This window comes from Saimiri boliviensis, chromosome 13 (genome assembly GCF_048565385.1).
Source record: "Saimiri boliviensis isolate mSaiBol1 chromosome 13, mSaiBol1.pri, whole genome shotgun sequence".
Classification (NCBI taxonomy): Eukaryota; Metazoa; Chordata; class Mammalia; order Primates; family Cebidae; genus Saimiri; species Saimiri boliviensis.
In genome coordinates, this window is record NC_133461.1 from 95980262 (window position 1) to 95998360 (window position 18099).

General features: G+C 43.4%; 1 long non-coding RNA gene across 1 annotated transcript in view; it reads left to right on the forward strand.

Moving 5' to 3' along the window:
- LOC141580858 (uncharacterized) overlaps positions 1-18099 on the forward strand; it is a 565368-nt gene that overhangs the window by 196096 nt on the left and 351173 nt on the right. The window contains exon 3 of the long non-coding RNA XR_012513254.1: positions 15461-15622. This is a non-coding gene — a long non-coding RNA (uncharacterized LOC141580858). The remainder of the gene's footprint in view (positions 1-15460; positions 15623-18099) is intronic.

Genomic DNA, 18099 nt, shown 5'->3' on the forward strand with positions numbered 1-18099 from the left:
AAAGGATCGAGATGGCATAAATGTACTGGGCTTCAGGGAGTGAGGTCACCCGAAAGGCCAGAAGTGAAAGAGCAGGGGTTTATGGAGAAATAATGAGAGCTTTGGAACCTAGAAAGCAGACATTTCCCATGTGTTCTATTGCATAGGGCCACAGGTGATGGTAGTATGTGGTTTCGAGTCGACTGGCTGAGGAAAGGGTCACAGGCACACCCCCAGCCTTGGGAGGACTAAGTTCCTGGGTCAAGATGGAGCTCTAAGTCACTAGAACAGCTTTCCTGGTCTTGGCCTTATGCAAGAGAGCAGTGCTGTGGGCAGCATCATGTCCACTGTCAGTAGAGATTTGCAGTATGCTCATACAGACCGTTCTGTACCAGCACAGCGGTCCTGGAAATCCCTCTCGCCCACTGCAGCCCAGTGGGAGACCCTGAGATTCTCTTCTGTGTGTGCTGCTGCTGATTTCTTGCACTTTTCTCACCCCTTGGACCTGAAGATGACAGCTTTGTTCCATTCTCTACCCCATCACATACACTTTTCTGAAACCCTCCCTTGCCATCCACTCACTGCCTGGACTGATTGAGAAGGATGGTTTTTGTTTTTGTTTTTGTTTCTTTTTGTTTGTTTGTTTGTTTTTTAAGGATACATTTCAAAAACAAGATTTTATATGTTTTCAAGATACTTTGTTCTGCCTTCAGATTGATGGGATGGCCCTTTATTACTTCAATAAAATATTTAAAACAAAAATAAGAGTGGAAGCCTGAGGTTTCTGGCCTCCATTTCTCAGGAGCTTTCCCATGCAGAAATACTCCCTAACCTTCGTATACCTCCTCCCTTCAGAGACCCTGGAGGCCTTGGTTGCTACGTGATTCTGATGTTCAAGAACTAGGCAAGGCTGCACTTGGGATTATATCTTTATTCAACGAATGGTGTTTGTCTACCTGATAGCAAATAAGCTGAGATTCCAGCACATAGAGTGTTTTTGTTGTTGTTGCTCAGTGATGCATTGCAGTGTGTATGCACCTTACTTTTGAAATTGTAATAGCACACAATAGCACCTTGAATGGAAAAGAATGTGATTGCTCTATGTAGTAGCTGCAATGAGGCAGAGTTTGCAATGAGGGTCAGATAGTATGTTAGAAAAAGGAGAACTTAAGTGAGGGACAAGAGACCTGGGTTCCGAGCCAGCTTTGTCTCCAATGAGCTGCAGAGTCTCAGAGAAATTGCTCTTCCCTCTGGACTAGGAGCTCCTTGCATTTTTTTCAGTCATTCATTCAACAATTATTTCTTGAGTGTGCGCTATGTGCTAGATACTATGTTCATCCAAAAAGGCAGGCAGGTGGATTAAACGTCTTCTTCACAATCTAACATTCTGTGGAATAGTTGATTTTAGGTGGCCTTGAGAATTGTGGATACTCACTAAAACAAAGAAAGAAGGACAAGGATTCTCCCCTCACTTCTCAAAGATCTCATGAATTTTCCAAACATGAAGGTCATAAAAACCTAAAGCAGGAGGCAAGTGGTAAATCTCACTCTCCTCATTTGCCAGCATGGGTGTGCCAGACATTCTGGGTCCTTTAGAATTCACTTGATAGACTCAAATAATTTTTACTTCCTTCCCAGTGGATTTTCTTGCTCTGTCATGGGAATTGGTCTCAGGAAGACAGAAAAACCCAGGTGGCACCAGTCCAAATCCACACCTACAAACCATTTTCTCTCTCTCCTCCTCACTGCTTCTTCCTCAGAAAGGTTTGGAGTCTGTTGCTTTGCAGGCACTCTGCTAGGTGATAGCTATATGGTCTCTGTCTTTGAGGCGCTCACACCCTAAGGGGAGAAGGAGGTGCGAGAGATTCATAGTCATATCTGGGTGATGCCTTGAGAAGGAGCACCTCAGGATCCAAGAAGGCTTCTCACTAGGAGTAGAACTTTAACACTGAAAAAATTAGTTATGCAGAGAAACAAGCTGTGGATTTGCACTTTAGATAGATGGAACAGCATGGACAAAGGCCCTGGGGTAGGAGGAGGTGGTGTGCTTGGAGAAGCAGTTTAGAATGAGGCAGGTGCATGGGACAGGGCATCACATGATTCAGCTGGAAGCCCTGGCTAGGGTAAGCTCCAGGAAGCTTGGAGTTGCCATTGACAAAAATTAAGCAAAACTGTGGCATGATATTCCTTCTCCCCAAATGTTTGCTGTCACCAAGCAGCCTCCCACGTACCAAATCCATCCCTCATCTGCTCATCAAGTCTTCAGCATCTTCTGTTCCATTCCCTCATGGAAATCCCGTCTTCTTGTTTCCTTGGTTGTCTTTGAAGGGAAGAACTCATTACTTCAACCCAATAATAGTTTGAGAATGACAAAACATCTATCATTTTAACTCATGTATAGGTGTTAGGCCAGGAGCGGTGGCTCATGCCTGTGATCCCAACACTTTGGGAGGCTAAGGCGGGCAGATCACCTGAGGTCAAGAATTCAATACCAGCCTGGCCAACATTGTGAAGCCCCATCTCTACTAAAAATACAGAAATTAACTGGGCATGGTGGTGGGCACCTGTAGTCCCAGGTACTCAGGAGGCTGAGGCAGGTGAATCTCTTGAGCTGAGATCACACCAATGCACTCCAGCCTGGGCAACAGAGCAAGACTCTGCCTCAAAAAAAAAAAAAAGAAAGAAAGAAAGAAAGAAAGAAAAAGAAAAAGATGTCAAAGAGGTGGTATATGAAAACAATGGCATTCAAGGTCTGACACCTCTTCCAAAGGTGGGATTCTATCGCTGTGGCCCCAGCCTATCTACTAGAACTGGCGCATGTCTGGGTGGGTTTGCAGAAAGACTGTGTCCTAAGCTGTGAAGATGCACTTACCAAGTTAGTCACTGAAAGAACCCACAGGCTTTTTTGGGACCTGGTTCTGTTTGCCTCTCTTTGTTCTCCTCTCCATGGCCACCAGGGCCCCTCTGCTGCTGATGCTGTGAAGACATCATTTTCTGCCCTGCTCTTCAGACATCATCAGTAGAAGGATCAATATCCATGTGACCAAATACAACTACAGCTGTGGTCTCCACTCCCCTTTCCAAAGGCTAAACCATCGGGTGTAGAATTCCCATATTTCCAGGCTTTTGCATAGTCAAGTTTCTGCAAAACACTGACGATATCTGTTTTAATCATTCCAGTTGCATGAAATGAAGCTAACTTATTGAAAAGTTACTTACCAAGTACAAGTAGGTCATCTCTGTTATTCATCACCAAAACCCTTTGAGGGAAGGGTCATTAACCTCACTTTTGTAAATGAAAAATGGCTACTCTGAAAGATTGACTCTCTGAAGTTCACGCTGAAAGAGGCAGCAGTGGAAGGCTCACTCTCTGATCTGCAAGTGTTACAACCATTATTGGGTTAATGATGTGTCTGATTTGTAGTTCCAGAGTATATTCACATTCAGTTCTTGTAAGAAGATGCATATTCTTAACAAACAGAGATAAACACATGGATAACTATTTTATTGTCACCATGCATGTATAATCCCTTACCTAAGTATCGTTCTATCTGGTCATGTCCCACTTTACCCAACCTCAGAAATATGTTAGGGAGAATGTATCATTAATAAGGTAGAAAATGTCCCCCAGACACTGAGCTGTGCTCAGTGTTTTTGGGTATAAATGTGAGGTGAGATTCTGCCGCTTAAGATTGTACCAAACTGCATTTCCTTTGAAAGCAGCTGTTCCAGAAGCTCTTTCAGATTCCTGGCTGCCCTTTGGCTCTGCTTTGGGCTGCCCACTTAAGAAACCACTTTATCATGCCACCTCCTGATTATATTTACCCAAGGACCTTGCTCAAAGGTCCTTTTAAATGGAAAGGGTTTTAAAATACCTTTCTAAGCAACCTAACAGTGGGAGTGAGTCGCAGGAGCCCCAGAGGCATCTGAGTTGCAGGTTACTAGTTTTCTGTAGCTGGAGATGTTACTAGTTTTCTGTAGTGGGTCATGGCCAGTGCCTGGGATGGGCCCAGATCATCCTGTAGAGAACATTAGGAACTAGAGTGACCCTGGACTCTGGAACATTATATGCACAGCATGGTTAGAGGCCTTCGAGAAAGGAGGATACAGGCGATAACCCTTGGGTTTCTCTAGGATTTATCTCATTTTGAACCTCAGCTATGCCATGGCACCCTGAAATCATCCAGTTGCGTAGGCTGCAGTGCCATGGCACAATCTCAGCTCACTGCAGCCTCTGTTTCCTGGTTTCAAGCGATTCTTTGTTGCTTACTAACTGCAAAACCTTGGGCATGCTATCCAATTTATCTTATTTTTAATTGATTAATTTATTATTTATTCATTTATTTCTTAGAGATGGAGTCTTGATCTGTTGCCCAGGTTGGAGTACAGTGGCATGACTATAGCTCACTGTAGCCTCAAACTCCTGGGCTCAAGCGATCCCCCCACCTCAGCCTCTTGAGTAGCTAGGTGTACGTACACTACAGGTGTATGCCACCATGTCCAACCTCTCCTGTTTGCCATTTTCCTTGTCTTTAAAATGAGGATGATAGTTTAACTCCTAAGAGGTGTAAGTATTAGAAATAATATGTCTATTATGGGATAAATTGTGCTTCCCTCCAAAAAAAAAAAAAGTATGTTGTCATTCAACCCCCCCCAAAAAACCTGTATGTTGACATTCTAAGCCTTCCTCGGGATATGATCATTATTTTGACATAGGTCTTTATAGAGGCGATTAAGTTAGAATAAGGTCATTAGGGTGGGCCCTGAGCTGAAAGATCTGGTATGCTTAGTGGAAGAGGAAATTTGGCCTTGGAAACACACAGAGGAAAACCATGGGAAGAAGAGAGAAGATTCTGGCAGCAAGTCACAAAGAGAGACTTTGAGAGAAACCAACCCTGCTGACACCTTAGTCTCCAAATTCCAGCCGCCAGAATTATAAGAGAATAAATTTCTGTTAAGCCACCCAGTCTGTTGTACTTGGTGCAGCCCTGGCATACAAATACAGTGTCTAAAACTCTTGGCAAAGGATCAAGCATGACCCCTGCAAATGCAGAGGCCCTGCCTCTCCCTCCCACTTCCCTTCCACCTGCTTCTTACTGGAGGCCCTACCTCTTCATCCCTCCATTCCCCTTCTGCTACCTTCTCTTCCAACCTCCTCTCGCTTCCCTCTCCTCTTTCTCTTCCTCCTTATTCCTTTGCTTTTTTTTTTTTGATACTTTTTATTTCTGTAAGTTTTTGGGAACAGGCTGTGTTTGATAACATAAGTAAGTTCTTAAGTGGTAATTTCTGAGATTTTGGTGCACCCATCACCTGCGCAGTATACACTGTATCCAGTTTGTAGTCTTATCCGTCACCCGCTCCGGTCCTTTCCCCCAAGTCCACAAAGTCCATTTTATCATTCTTGTGCCTTTGCATCTTCATAGCTTAACTCCCATTTATGAGTGCAAACGTACAAGGTTCGCTTCACCCAAAATACACAGGCCTTTATCCTCTCAGCATGAAGTGGGAGGGCTGGCCACAGGGAAGCAATCTAAGGAGTGTTTATGCTCTTGTAAAAGGAACAGAAAGACTCTGGCATTGCCCCTGGGCTGTCCAAAGTAACAAGAGAATAACAATCCGGGAAGACACTGAGCGCTCATGAAAGGGAAGACCTCTCTCTCAGGATTATGGAGTTTAGATGAATGGAATCTTGTGAGAGTAGAGGCCTTGGAGTTTCTAATCACTCATAAATATCTTTTGCTTAACTAGAAAAAAAAAAGGAACTACTATGTAGGGAGATGCTGTGTCCTGCCTCATCCTATGGTTTCAGGGCTGAGATCCTGGTTTTGGAAGAGCCTTTTTTCCTATGGTCCCCATTATCTGAATCCATACCTGCAAAAGTAGCACAGGGCCAGCCCGAGGAGACCCAGGATGTCAGTGGAAACAGTGGCTGGGCCCGCCCTGCAGCTCTTCCAGGGGCAGTTAGAACAGCCTCTGGCAATTTTCACTTCCAGAAAAGATACTTTCCTCCACCAGAAAAAATGAATGTAATCAGACTAGCTGGCAGCAGCATTTAGAGATTTCCTGGATGAGAGGTTCTGTGTAAACCTAGGGCACTGTTGTTTTCATACCTGCTTGCTGGGCCAGGAGAGAAGGGAAATGGGAACGCAAAGCAAGAATGCCTCCCTGGCAGCTGGTCCCCAAGCCTCTCAATCACACTCGACATTTGCAAAAACACAAACTGAGCAGTCGTGGAAATAGGCAGGAGAGTGAGGACCAGGCAGCCTAAGGATGCAGGCAGGCTAAAGAAGAGGGGGAATGGCAGGTCAGATGGGAAAACATCTGCACCAAAGGAAGAACATCTGGCAAGAGTGGCCCTTTGTTACTCTGAGCATCTTTCTTTGCCTTTGAGATGTGAAATTGGCCCTTCTTTCATTTCCCAACTCAGAATATAGAATGTCCAGAATTCCTCATTAGCAAGTGTAGAGGGAATCCTGGTCAGAGAACAAAAGAAGAGATACTAAGGGGAGAAAGTGAGAGTCAAATGGGGTGCAGATAAAGGAGGATATGAGAACAGGAAAGAAGGAGGTTCCAAGGGGAAAGAGAGAAAGACAAGGGAAGGAATTCTGTTTTCCCAGAAGCAGTTCCCAACCTGCAATTGGCAAAGAGCAGCTTTCCTGATGGAGGCTTTGTTGCCTTTTACATATGTTGGTGCTGTCACATCCAACAGCAGGATGAGAATTGCTTTGAAAAGCATTCCTGACTTTCCTAGGTAACATGCAGTTCAGGTCTTATTAAGAGAACCAGCAAAGATAGCGGATGAGTAGCTGGTTGTGCCACTTTGTGGAGGTGGCAAGAAGTTTAAGTCCGGATTCTTTATTTTTTGTCCCTTTCAACTCCCCGACAAAAGAGCAGCTTTGAGATGGGAGGACTCCTATTAAGGTCTAAGGGGCTCCCTGGCATGACATGAAAGACCCTTTCTGTCTTTTCTTGAGAAAGACCCTTTTCTCAAGACAGAACATTAAATAATGCTGCAGGCTTGTACAGACGGCTATCTGGAGAAGGCTGCCTGTGTCAGCTGCTTAATATGCAGAATGAAGAAGTCATAAAGTCAAGTGCCTGTAACATTTAATGTGAATAATAAAGGAGGAAAAACACCCTGAGCAGAAGGCAGGCCCATGTGCCATATTATTCGTGCATGGCAGGGGCTGCACCTGGCACCACAGCCAGGAGCACCTGCCATGTGGGCACAGGTGCATGCATGTGAGAGAGGCATGGGCATGGGCATTCATGTGCACACATATACATGCAGACATACTCACACATGCCATCACAGGTGATGGCCAACAGCAGAGGGACTGCACTGCCCGTGACTGGTGATTCAGTGGCCTTCCTCAAGAACTTCCCTCTGCTGGGACAATCACTTTCTCAGGACCAAGGAGAATCATGGAAAAGAATTGTAGAACTACCAGTGTGATTTACTGCCGCAGAGTACATGGAAAACTATGGAAGAGTCAAAGTTATAGTATTTCTTTGTTTTTGTTTGTTTGTTTGTTTTTTGAGACAGAGTCTCGCTCTGTCACCAGGCTGGAGTGCAGTGGCATGACCTGGGCTCACAGCAACTTCTGCCTCCCAGGTTCAAGCAATTCTCCTGTCTCAGCCTCCTGAGTAGCTGGGACTATAGGTGCATGCCACCACACCCAGATAATTTTTGTATTTTTAGTAGAGATGGGGTTTTACCATGTTGGCCAGGATGGTCATGATCTCTTGACCTTGTGATCTGCCCGCCTCAGCCTCCCAAAGTGCTGGGATTACAGGCAAGAGCCACCGCGCCCAGCCAGTTATAGTATTTCTAATCATCAATCGCATACCACCAAACCCATCTTTCCTCTGACAGTGACCATTCCAATAATCCTGAGACACTGATCCTGAGCTGTAGCAGCTTCTGGCTGTTGCTTTCTGGCCCTGGTGTGGGTTTGAGCATACCTGGTCCGCATCCCCTGACTTGGGGAAGAAAGCCAGCCTCCTCCTAAGTACTCTTTGTCGTCTCATCAGAGAGATTCATTTCTAAAAGGTCTCTCTTTCTTTGAGAAATCTGGAACATATCTTGGGCAGGGTGGTAGGGTGGCTCTCTCAGTGTGGATTGCAGGGCTTTCCAGACTGTGGCTTAGGAACAGCACAGCTATGTTGGTCTCAGGTGAGTTACCTGCTTGCCTGGATTATGGTCTGTGAAAGGCTCAATCCCGGTGATCCAGGCTGCACCTATCAACTACAAGACCTTGTTCTCTACTCTTTCAAGGTTACAATCCATCTCCTGACATGCCAGTGTCTCCTCAGTAGGCAGAAGAGCTCAGATTATCTTCATATCCTTCCTCTGGGATTTTCTAGAGGGAAAGGCCACTATTTTATATCTTATTAATGAAAATATACTTCATGACTTCCAAGGCGAACAACTGCAAAATAATCTCTTTGGGGTGAGGACAACTAGATATTCAACTTTGCCTCTTACTGCAGAATCTGACCTTCTTGGAGTGTTTCATTGATTATGACCTCATCATTCTGACCTCTGCTAGGGGTGGGAGAGGAGGCGGGGCCGTACTTCTCCCTCAAAACCCAGCAGTTGTTTAACTCAGTCCATAATACTTTATAGTACAGTTGCAACCAGGCTGAAACAGTCATACAAGACTTTGCCAAAGAGTAGGGGAATACAAGAGAAAATAAACACAAAAAGCAATATGGGTTCAGACAATTCAGTTTACAAGGGATGGCCCAATGCCAGGAAGTACTACTATCTCATTAAGCATGAAACTTAAAAAGAAAAAAAAAACTGTGTCCCAGGGAATTTTTGCCTTTAAATCTGCTGTTTTCTTGTTCTCCTACTACTCTTCCAGATGAGGACACCCAGAGAATAGAATCATCCAGAATCCACTTGTGCCTAGAAACCTTAACTCAACCTCAGTGTTCCATTATGTCAGAGAGACTGTGGTTGGGGATGAGAAGGACAAGGGAGAGATGGCTATGGCTGGAATGGTCTGCAGCGGTGAGAGTATGACCAGACTATGCAGGACACTTGGCCAACGATGCATAAACAACTCTAGCAGTCGTGTTCTGGAGAAGGGAAGCCATGGGAGAGTACTGAGAAGCAAGACAGGGCCAAGATGGAGTGAGGGAGGGAATGGAAAAGCAGTTAATGAGCTTCAAGGTGAAATGTACGGTGGAGGATGACATTCCAAGGGGACTGGCAGGGGTAAGCATGGCAGGGGAGAAGCACGCTGATGTCGCTTAAAGATGCACACCTCTCTTAATGCTCCACATGCTTGCTACAGCACTTTCCTTTCTTTGCCAAAAGCAATATTCACCGCTGCATTTTTCAAGCTAATATGTCTTTATTCAGCATGTACTGTGCGTGAAGCCTTTCATACAGCAGACACACAAATGGCACAGTCCCTGTCTTGTTGACGGCATTGTCAGAGGGACAAGAAGTGCAGGAATGAAAAAGCTGCACATAAAGAACATCCTGTTTGTGTGTGCCTGACAAGAATGTTGCAAGAGTCCACAGAGGAAAGAGATGGGGTAGGCAAGGAAGGCAGGAAGAGAATTGGGATTGACGTTGGGAGAAGAGAGGAGTTTTAGTGATGCGGCATTGAGTAGGACTCACATTTCTGGGCTTCAGAAAATGAAAGGGAAGATGGAATCACTAGATGACCTCAGTTGCCCCCCACCAGACTTCACAACCTATGGCTCTAAGATAGTACCATGTTCGTGCATTTTTGAATCAGAGAGTCAGCCCATGGACTTCACAGCATTACTTGTGGTGCCTACCCTCCTGTGCCCATAATTTGCACCTGCACTGCCTAAGTGTGGAGATTAATTCCCAAGGAGGGACTTACTGGGAAGGAAGAGGTGTGTGCAGCAGAGAAGAAAACTGAGATGGCTTTTACTAATATCAGCAGCACTCCTTCCTTGCTCCATCCTTATGACCAGGTGGTGTCTGAGCAAACCATTGGTGCATGTTTCTTTGTATCAAATCATAGCCCTGTTAGTGATCAATGAAGAGCTGTGCTGAAAAGGGGCATATGATTTGTCCAAGTCACCCAGCTATTTTGAGGAGTTGGAGAACTGGGTTCAGAACTTAGGTTCCATAACACCAAACCTGTGTTCTGTCCACAGTCTGAGTTCCAAGACACTTGGAAGCAGGTGAAGACACTGAAATACTTATAAAGACTTGGGATTTCAACAGGTCCAAATGATAAGGATTAAGGAAACATGGGTACATCCCTTCTAGATGGGTGCTCTAGCTGCCTACCTCTTGTGTCTGAAGATTTCTTTGACCCTGGTGATGAGTTCTTTAGTGTGAAGTCAAACAGAGAAATTTTCCCATAGAGACTAAAGTTGCTTTTTTCTCCTTCGGATTCTACCAAGGTCTGTTATTGACGCATGAGATAGGTGGAGGGGGAGAAGAATTAACAAAAAAACTTTCTTGCTAAACTTTTATGGAACCTTGAACAGTTCCCATCTGGGGCTAGTTTTCTTATCTTTGGAAGGTCTAAAGGGTACATCCCCCAAGAGACATGTTAAAAATAACATTCCCAGTGCCCTCCTAAGACATGGTATCAAAATATCTGAGGCTACAGCCCAGGAATCTCTATTTATAACAAGCTTCTCGCGTAATTCTGATGAGTTTCCAGGTGTGCAATCCACCCTGCTAGATGATCCCTGAGCTTCCTTCCACTCTAACACATTACATGCAGGCAGGATGTGAGGATATTCCTCAAAACTGAGATGATTCTCACTCCATCTTGGCCCTATGTCTTGTTTCTCAGCACTCTCCCATGGGTTCCCTTTTCCAGAACACGATTGCTAGAGTTGTTTATGCATCACTGGCCTAGTGTCCTGCATAGACTGGTCTTACTGTTACCACTGCTGACCATTCCAGCCATAGCCATCTCTACCTTGTCCTTCTCATCCGCAACTACGGTCTCTCTGACACAATGGAACACTGAGGTTGAGTTAAGGTTTCTAGGCACAAGTGGATTCTAGGCATAACTAGGAATGGGGTGGTGGAAGAAGTCATTGCCAAAGAGATCCAGGAGGGGAATGTCTGGGAAGTCCATGGAATAATGGCTTCTCCAAACTCTAAGCACCGTCTCTATCTGCCTAGTGTCTTCATGCATGGAGACTGTAGTTCTTTTAATTTATTTTTTTATTATTTATTTTAATTTTTTATTGCATTTTAGGTTTTAGAGTACATGTGAAGAACATGCAAGATTGTTGCATAGGTACACACATGGCAGTCTGATTTGCTGCCTTTCTCCCATCACCTATATCTGGCATTTCTCCCCATACTATCTCTCCCCAACTCCCCACCCCTCGCTGTCCCTCCCCTAGTTCCCCCTGACAGACCCCAGTGTGTGATGCTCCCTTCCCTGTGTCCATGTATTCTCATTGTTCAACACCTACCTCTGAGTGAGAACATGTGATGTTTGATTTTCTGTTCTTCTGTCATTTTGCTGAGAATGATGGTTTCCAGGTTCATCCATATTCCTACAAAGGACACGAACTCATCGTTTTTTATGGCTGCATAGTGTTCCATGGTGTATATGTGCCGCATTTTCCCTGTCCAGTCTATCATCGATGGGCATTTGGGTTGGTTCCAAGTCTTTGCTATTGTAAACAGTGCCCCAATGAACATTCGTGTGCATGTGTCCTTATAATAAAGCAATTTATAATCCTTTGCATATATACCCAGTAATGGGATTGCTGGGTCAAATGGAATTTCTATTTCTAGATCCTTTAGGAATCACCACACTATCTTCCACAATGGTTGAACTAGTTTACACTCCCACCAACAGTGTATAAGTGTTCCTATTTCTTCACATCCTCTCCAGCATCTGTTGTCTCCAGATTTTTTAATGATCACCATTCTAACTGGTGTGAGATGGTATCTCAGTGTAGTTTTGATTTGCATTTCTCTAATGACCAGTGATGATGAGCATTTTTTATATGTTTATTGGCCTCATATATGTCTTCTTTTGTAAAGTGTCTGTTTATATCCTTTGCCCACTTTGAATGGGCTTGTTTGTTTTTTTATTGGCCTAACCCCACAAAAACCCTAGAAGAAAATCTAGGCAAAACCATTCAGGACATAGGCATAGGCAAGGACTTCATGACCAAAACACCGAAAGCATTGGCAACAAAAGCCAAAATAGATAAATGAGACATAATCAAACTCCACAGCTTCTGCACAGCAAAAGAAACAGTCATTAGTGTGAATTGGCAACCAACAGAATGGGAAAAAAATGTTTGCAATCTACCCATCTGACAAAGGGCCAATATCCAGAATCTACAAAGAAGTAAAACAGATTTACGAGACTCTAGTTCTTTACTTTGTCTTGGATTTTGTCAAAATTTCCTATGTTGATTCTCCCTTTCTCTCTTCTCACCTCCCTTCACGTACACCCACCACTCCCCCAACAGACACACACACTCCCCCCAACATACACACACACTCCCCCCAACATTTTTTTTCTTAATATAAATCACAGGTACAGGTGAAAATTCACAGGGCAAAAACAGGTATTATTTTCCTATAAGGAGTCTGACTATTTCCCTTGACTCGTTTATATATCAGTATGAAGTCAGTTCCGGAGCTTTGGTAAACAGGAAATTTTATTCTGTTTATCACTCTGTAGTGTCTTCTTTATCACTGCAAAATCTTACCTGTAGCACAACATTAAAATTTAGGTCTCTTTTCCTTTCAAATAAGCTCCCCCTCCCACTACCACCCAGGTGGTTCAAAAGGAGATTGGGGAAGTTGGTTCCGGCCCAGTGCCCCTCTGAACAGAGATGCTCACTGCATGGTTTATGTGCATAAGCAGTCGAAGCCAAAGGCCAGTTGTCACCAGGAGATGTATCCAGGCAACCTTGGTGCTAAGCAACAGATTGGAACTCAGAGTGTCCTGGTCCATGCCAGTTAGAGCAGGCTGTTCAGAACTTGGCCTTCATTGAAAGAAAGGCTTGCTTTAGGAGGGGTAGAAGATAAAGGAGGAAAGGAGAAAAGGAGAGAAGAAAGGAGAAGAGAGAGAAGAGGAAAGGGAAGGGGAAGGAAGGAGAGGGGAGGTGAGGAGAGGACAGGAGACAGGGAAATGAGAAGGGAAAGTAGAAAGAGGAGGGAATGAGAATGAATAGAAGATAGTTGATCTCAAACAACATCTCTTGTGTCATAATGGCCAATACTTAAAGAATGATTGAGGTTTTCAAAAAACAACAATTAAGCTTTTTGAAGTGTTTTTGAACATGGTATTTGCTAGGTGAATGCATTTCCCAGGTATTAAAATATTCCATCTCCAGGACCTGCATACCTTGATCATCCATGGTCCAGAAATCAGTCTCACCTCACTTTCTGGCCTGCTTCTGGAGATCAGAAGCCCAGGACTGCCACGGGGATTTATTCCTGAGGGGAGGGGCCTGGCATGGAAATGTGGATGGAGCAATGTGGCACAGAATGGAAAGGGAGAGAGGAAAGGTTAAAGAGGGAGGCCAGATGAATGAGTCCAGCTTGGTGATGGGGCATAATTAGGGTCAGCCCTTACGGTCAGTATGAACCCCCTCCCCAGGCTCTACTCTCCTAAATATGTTCTTAGGAGAGAGGCAACATACCGTCCGCAGATTCCTTCACTATGGACAAGACACCTAAGTGCTCAGATGATCCAGCCAAGTCTATCACACAGACCAGGGAAAACAGCTTGACAGTCTGATAATCATTAGGCTGGAAATGTTTCAGTGATTGGATAGAAAGACTTTAAGTATTAGAAAGCAAGGCGGCAGCTGGCATATGAGCCTCCATTCCGGGGCCCATGGTACTCCTGACCCACCCCGCCCACTTCTCCACAGCATGCTTTTCTCACGCATCTCTCATGCCTCGTCTGTTCTAAACAAGCCTGTACCTCTATCACCACCTCCTCCCATTGGCTGCAAGCAGTTGCCACATGGCAGATATCATATGTGCCACTCATCACAGCCTCTTCTCACACACTAGCAGGATGATTAGATGCCTTTCAACAAGGCCCTGGAATAGGGTCATTAAGAGCTGTCATTCCCTTTTTCTAAGCCAATTTGTCTGTATCAGTTTTTGTCAACCATTAGGGCCTCGCAGACTCAGAGAGGTATCTGAGTCAGAAAACATTTGGCATATGGCAAGCACATGCGTACTTATGAGCTGTACCTCATCCCTGATTGAGATCTATCATCCCCAGCCAAGGCTCTGGACTCAGCAATTTGCAAATCCCAGACTTTCACAGTTTGTCTCTTCCCCAGGGTGATTCCCAAACCCAGCTTTGCCTGGAAGGTACCAGGTGCATTTGGTCTGGGGTTGATGAGATGTCTCTTTTTGTTTGGCTTTTAAAAGTGAGACAAGAAGAACGCTAGGGACGTCAGGCTCATGGTAGTGCTAGATGAAGATATTCTGAAAAAGCTAGATTGTGTGTGTGTGTGTGTGTGTGTGTGTGTGTGTGTGTGTGTTAGAAACTAGAAACTATTCAAAGATAGGTTTCCAGGGATTTTATAACACATATACACACATGCTGACAAAGAACCACACTTTTGGGAAAAAATTATCTGAAACTCATGCAAACCACTAGATAAAATGTTTATTTTCTTTAGCAGAACCCTATGTTTCCATTTCATGGGCATTTGTTTAACCACACAATAACTGAACCCCCTTCATCTATTGGGGGAATTCTGCAGTGAGCTGAGAATTCTGATATTTTCTCCCTTTCCATAGTCAGTCTAAATTTAAGCAGCCTCTAAAGTGAAGTGATAGACACTTAAGCAGAGTTGTCACAAGTTGGGCCCTCACTATATGACCGAGGAAACTCCGCTAATTAGGAGAAGACGACCATGGAGATTTTGTATATCCACAGCGAGAGAGTTTTCCATAAGATGGGCAAATCCCTTTTTTCTTAAAGTCGCATATGCCTCCAGTATGGCCCAGTTACTCTAGTTTTTAAGAAATCCAGGCTGGGTACAGTGGCTCATGCCTGTAATCCCAGCACTTTGGGAAACCAAGGTGGGAGGATCACTTGAGCCCAGGTGTCAAGACCAGCCTGGGCAACATAGCAAGATCCTGTCTCTACAAAAAAATTGGAAAAAAAAAATAGCCAGGCATAGTGTTGTTTGTCTGTGGTCCCAGCTACTTGGGTGGCTGCGGTTGGAGAGTTGCTTGAACTCAGGAAGTCAGGGCTGCAGGGAGTCATGATTATGCCACTGCACTCCAGCCTGGGTGACAGAGCTAGAACTCGACTCCAAAAATAAAAAAGAAATCAAAAAATTTTGACACTCCAACTTCTTATTAGCAGTTTGAATCAGTAGGAAGAGGAGGGTCTTCCTATAATGGATAGTGATCTATGACGTAAGATTGATGTTCTCACAAAAGAAACAAGACTAGTTAAGATCATTCCCCATTTCCTGTTTCAACCTGTTGCTTCATGTTTGTTACCCCCAGAGTCTGCCTTCAGCTCCTCCTGACTGAGACCATTGGACCTTCCAGCTGCCAAATCCTAATCCTTGAAGGACCTCAAAGCTCCACCTGTGCTGTCCAAATTCCCACATTAGGAACAGCACGAAGGCCAAATCGCTGAAAAGAGAAGTGCTGAATGAAAGTCAGGTAAGAAATTAATCTGTTTGGCATCTTGTTACCTCTCTTCTGTGTGTAATCTAGGAGGCTGTTAATTACTTGGTTTACTGTATAGTCACTGCCAACAACAATAAATACAGTTAATTAATATAAGGTAACTCACTGCCAGTGAGGATGGTAATTACCAGGAAATTGAAGAGAAAGTCTCTTCATGATACCTTTAGATACAACTCATTATCCTCCTCCTTTAGTATGCATTATTTTTAATATTTGCTTGCCTTAAGCTTTCTGTAGAAATACCTTGGGTTCTATCATATATTATCTTTTCTTCCCTCCATTCACGGCCACACATGGGTCAATAAGGAGTAACTAGAACAGAATGTGTCTTCACCTGTTCCTACCACCCTGGGAAGGTGAAATGATTTTAGAGCACGTGACCAGCCTGATGGGGTTTCTGAGAATACCCAGTCTTTGCTATAAGAAGGGATCCACCGAGAGAAATAGGGGGAGAATATCTTGCTCTAAGCACACAACACATTTTTGCTTAATTTTCCTAAATCAAGGCTTTCTTAGACGGGACTTGGAGTGTGCTGTAATAGAAACAGAATGATCTTTGGTGTTAGAGACTTGGGTTTACACATAATGGTTGAGAACATTTTAAAAATATTTCTTACACAGCTTAGACATTCAGTTTCCTAATCTTCAGAATGGAAGCCAACACCTTTTGCATAGAATTTACATTGTGATTAAATGGAAGAGTGGCTAAATAAATAGTTTCTGTTCCTCTAGCCTATTCTTACATCTTTCCTTAAAAGTTATACCAATTTTTCTTTTTTTTTTTTCTTCCTGGCTTGGATGCTGAATAGCTTAGAGCCAAATTTGTTTATGCCTTTACTAAATATACAATGTGTATAATGCGTGCTAACCACTTACAATATCTTATCTTTGCTATTTTGACATTTCCTTTTCCCCACTGTCCTCATTTGAATATTTTAACTTTTATCTCATCTTTTTTTGATGCTCATATTTATAGAGTCACCTTAAATCCATGTAATTAGTATTTTTAAAACTGTCATATTTTCTGTGTTTTACTCCTGGCATACTGTCATCTTTCTCTAAACCCAAACGTATAGTTTCACGATAACTTAACTGAAGAGGAAAAAATTCTCATTAATGCAGATATTCTTTCAAAAACAAGTCTGCTATGGCCTCAGAGCCCTAATCAGAGTTGGGCTTTGATGGGTAATAGAGAAGTGTCATTCCCCAAGTGCTTCCGTTCACAGCCAGGGGAGCAGGCAGGTGCTAACAGGAGACAGCCCAAAGTTCATTGTGCCAAAGGTTGAAGAGTTCTTGGTCCTGAGTTGCAATTTCAAGTAACATAGTGAGTCTTAATTGAGTATCTATTATGTGATTAGTCAGATTCATACAGGTCTAAAGACATGATGTCCTACGTGTTCTTCAAAAATGCTCATTGTACCCACACTGCTGAAGTTTTAGCAAATGATTCATGCAGCACAGATTGCCCTGCCAAAAGTAGCATCAGTTTTGGTTGTGTGTAAAAAAAAAAAAAAAAAGAATTCCTATTTTTTTGGAGGGGATGGGGTGAGAAAATATGGTTATAGTAGTTACCACACAGAAGGAAAAAAAAAGTTACCACTCACTGGAAAGAGCCTCAACTCTGCAAGCCATATATCTTATATTCTGTGGGTAGACTTATCTTAATTTAGGGATTACATCATGTCATTTTTGTAAATAAAGGAAATAACCAAGCTATGCAATTTAAGTTGGTCATATCCGCGGAGGATTTAGAATTTTGACTAGGACACAATATGACAGTGAACAAAACTGTGTTGTGTATGCTTCAGAGAAAGAGAGGATAGTGCAGAAATAACAAATATACCATACACACTTACATGTGTTTAAATCTCACATGTGTGTACCCATGATGTTTTGAAACATGTATGCATCTTAATGGCTAAATCAAGCTAATTGTCATATGTATTACCTTACATACTTATTTATTTTTAGTGAGAATACTTAAAATCTACTCTCTTGGCAATTTTTAAGTATACAGTACATTGTTATTAACTATAGCCATCATGTCGTACAACCGATCTCTTTAATGTATTCCCCCCAAATGAAACTTCATAGCCTTTAAGCAACATTATCCCAATCCCTTCTTTCCAGTTCCTGGTAACTACCGTTCTCTCTACTGCTATTAGTTCAACTTATTATTATTATTATTATACTTTAAGTTCTGGGATACATGTGCAGAATGTGCAGGTTTGTTACACAGGTATACATGTGCCATGGTGGTTTGCTGCACCCATTAACCCATTATCTACATTAGGTATTTCTCCTAGTGGTATCCCTCCTCCTGCCCTCCACCTCTCAACAAGCCCCAGTGTGTGATGTTCCCCTCCCTGTGTCCATGTAAACTCCCACCTACGAGTGAGAACCTACAGTGTTTGGTTTTCTGTTCTTGTGTTAGTTTGCTGAGAATGATG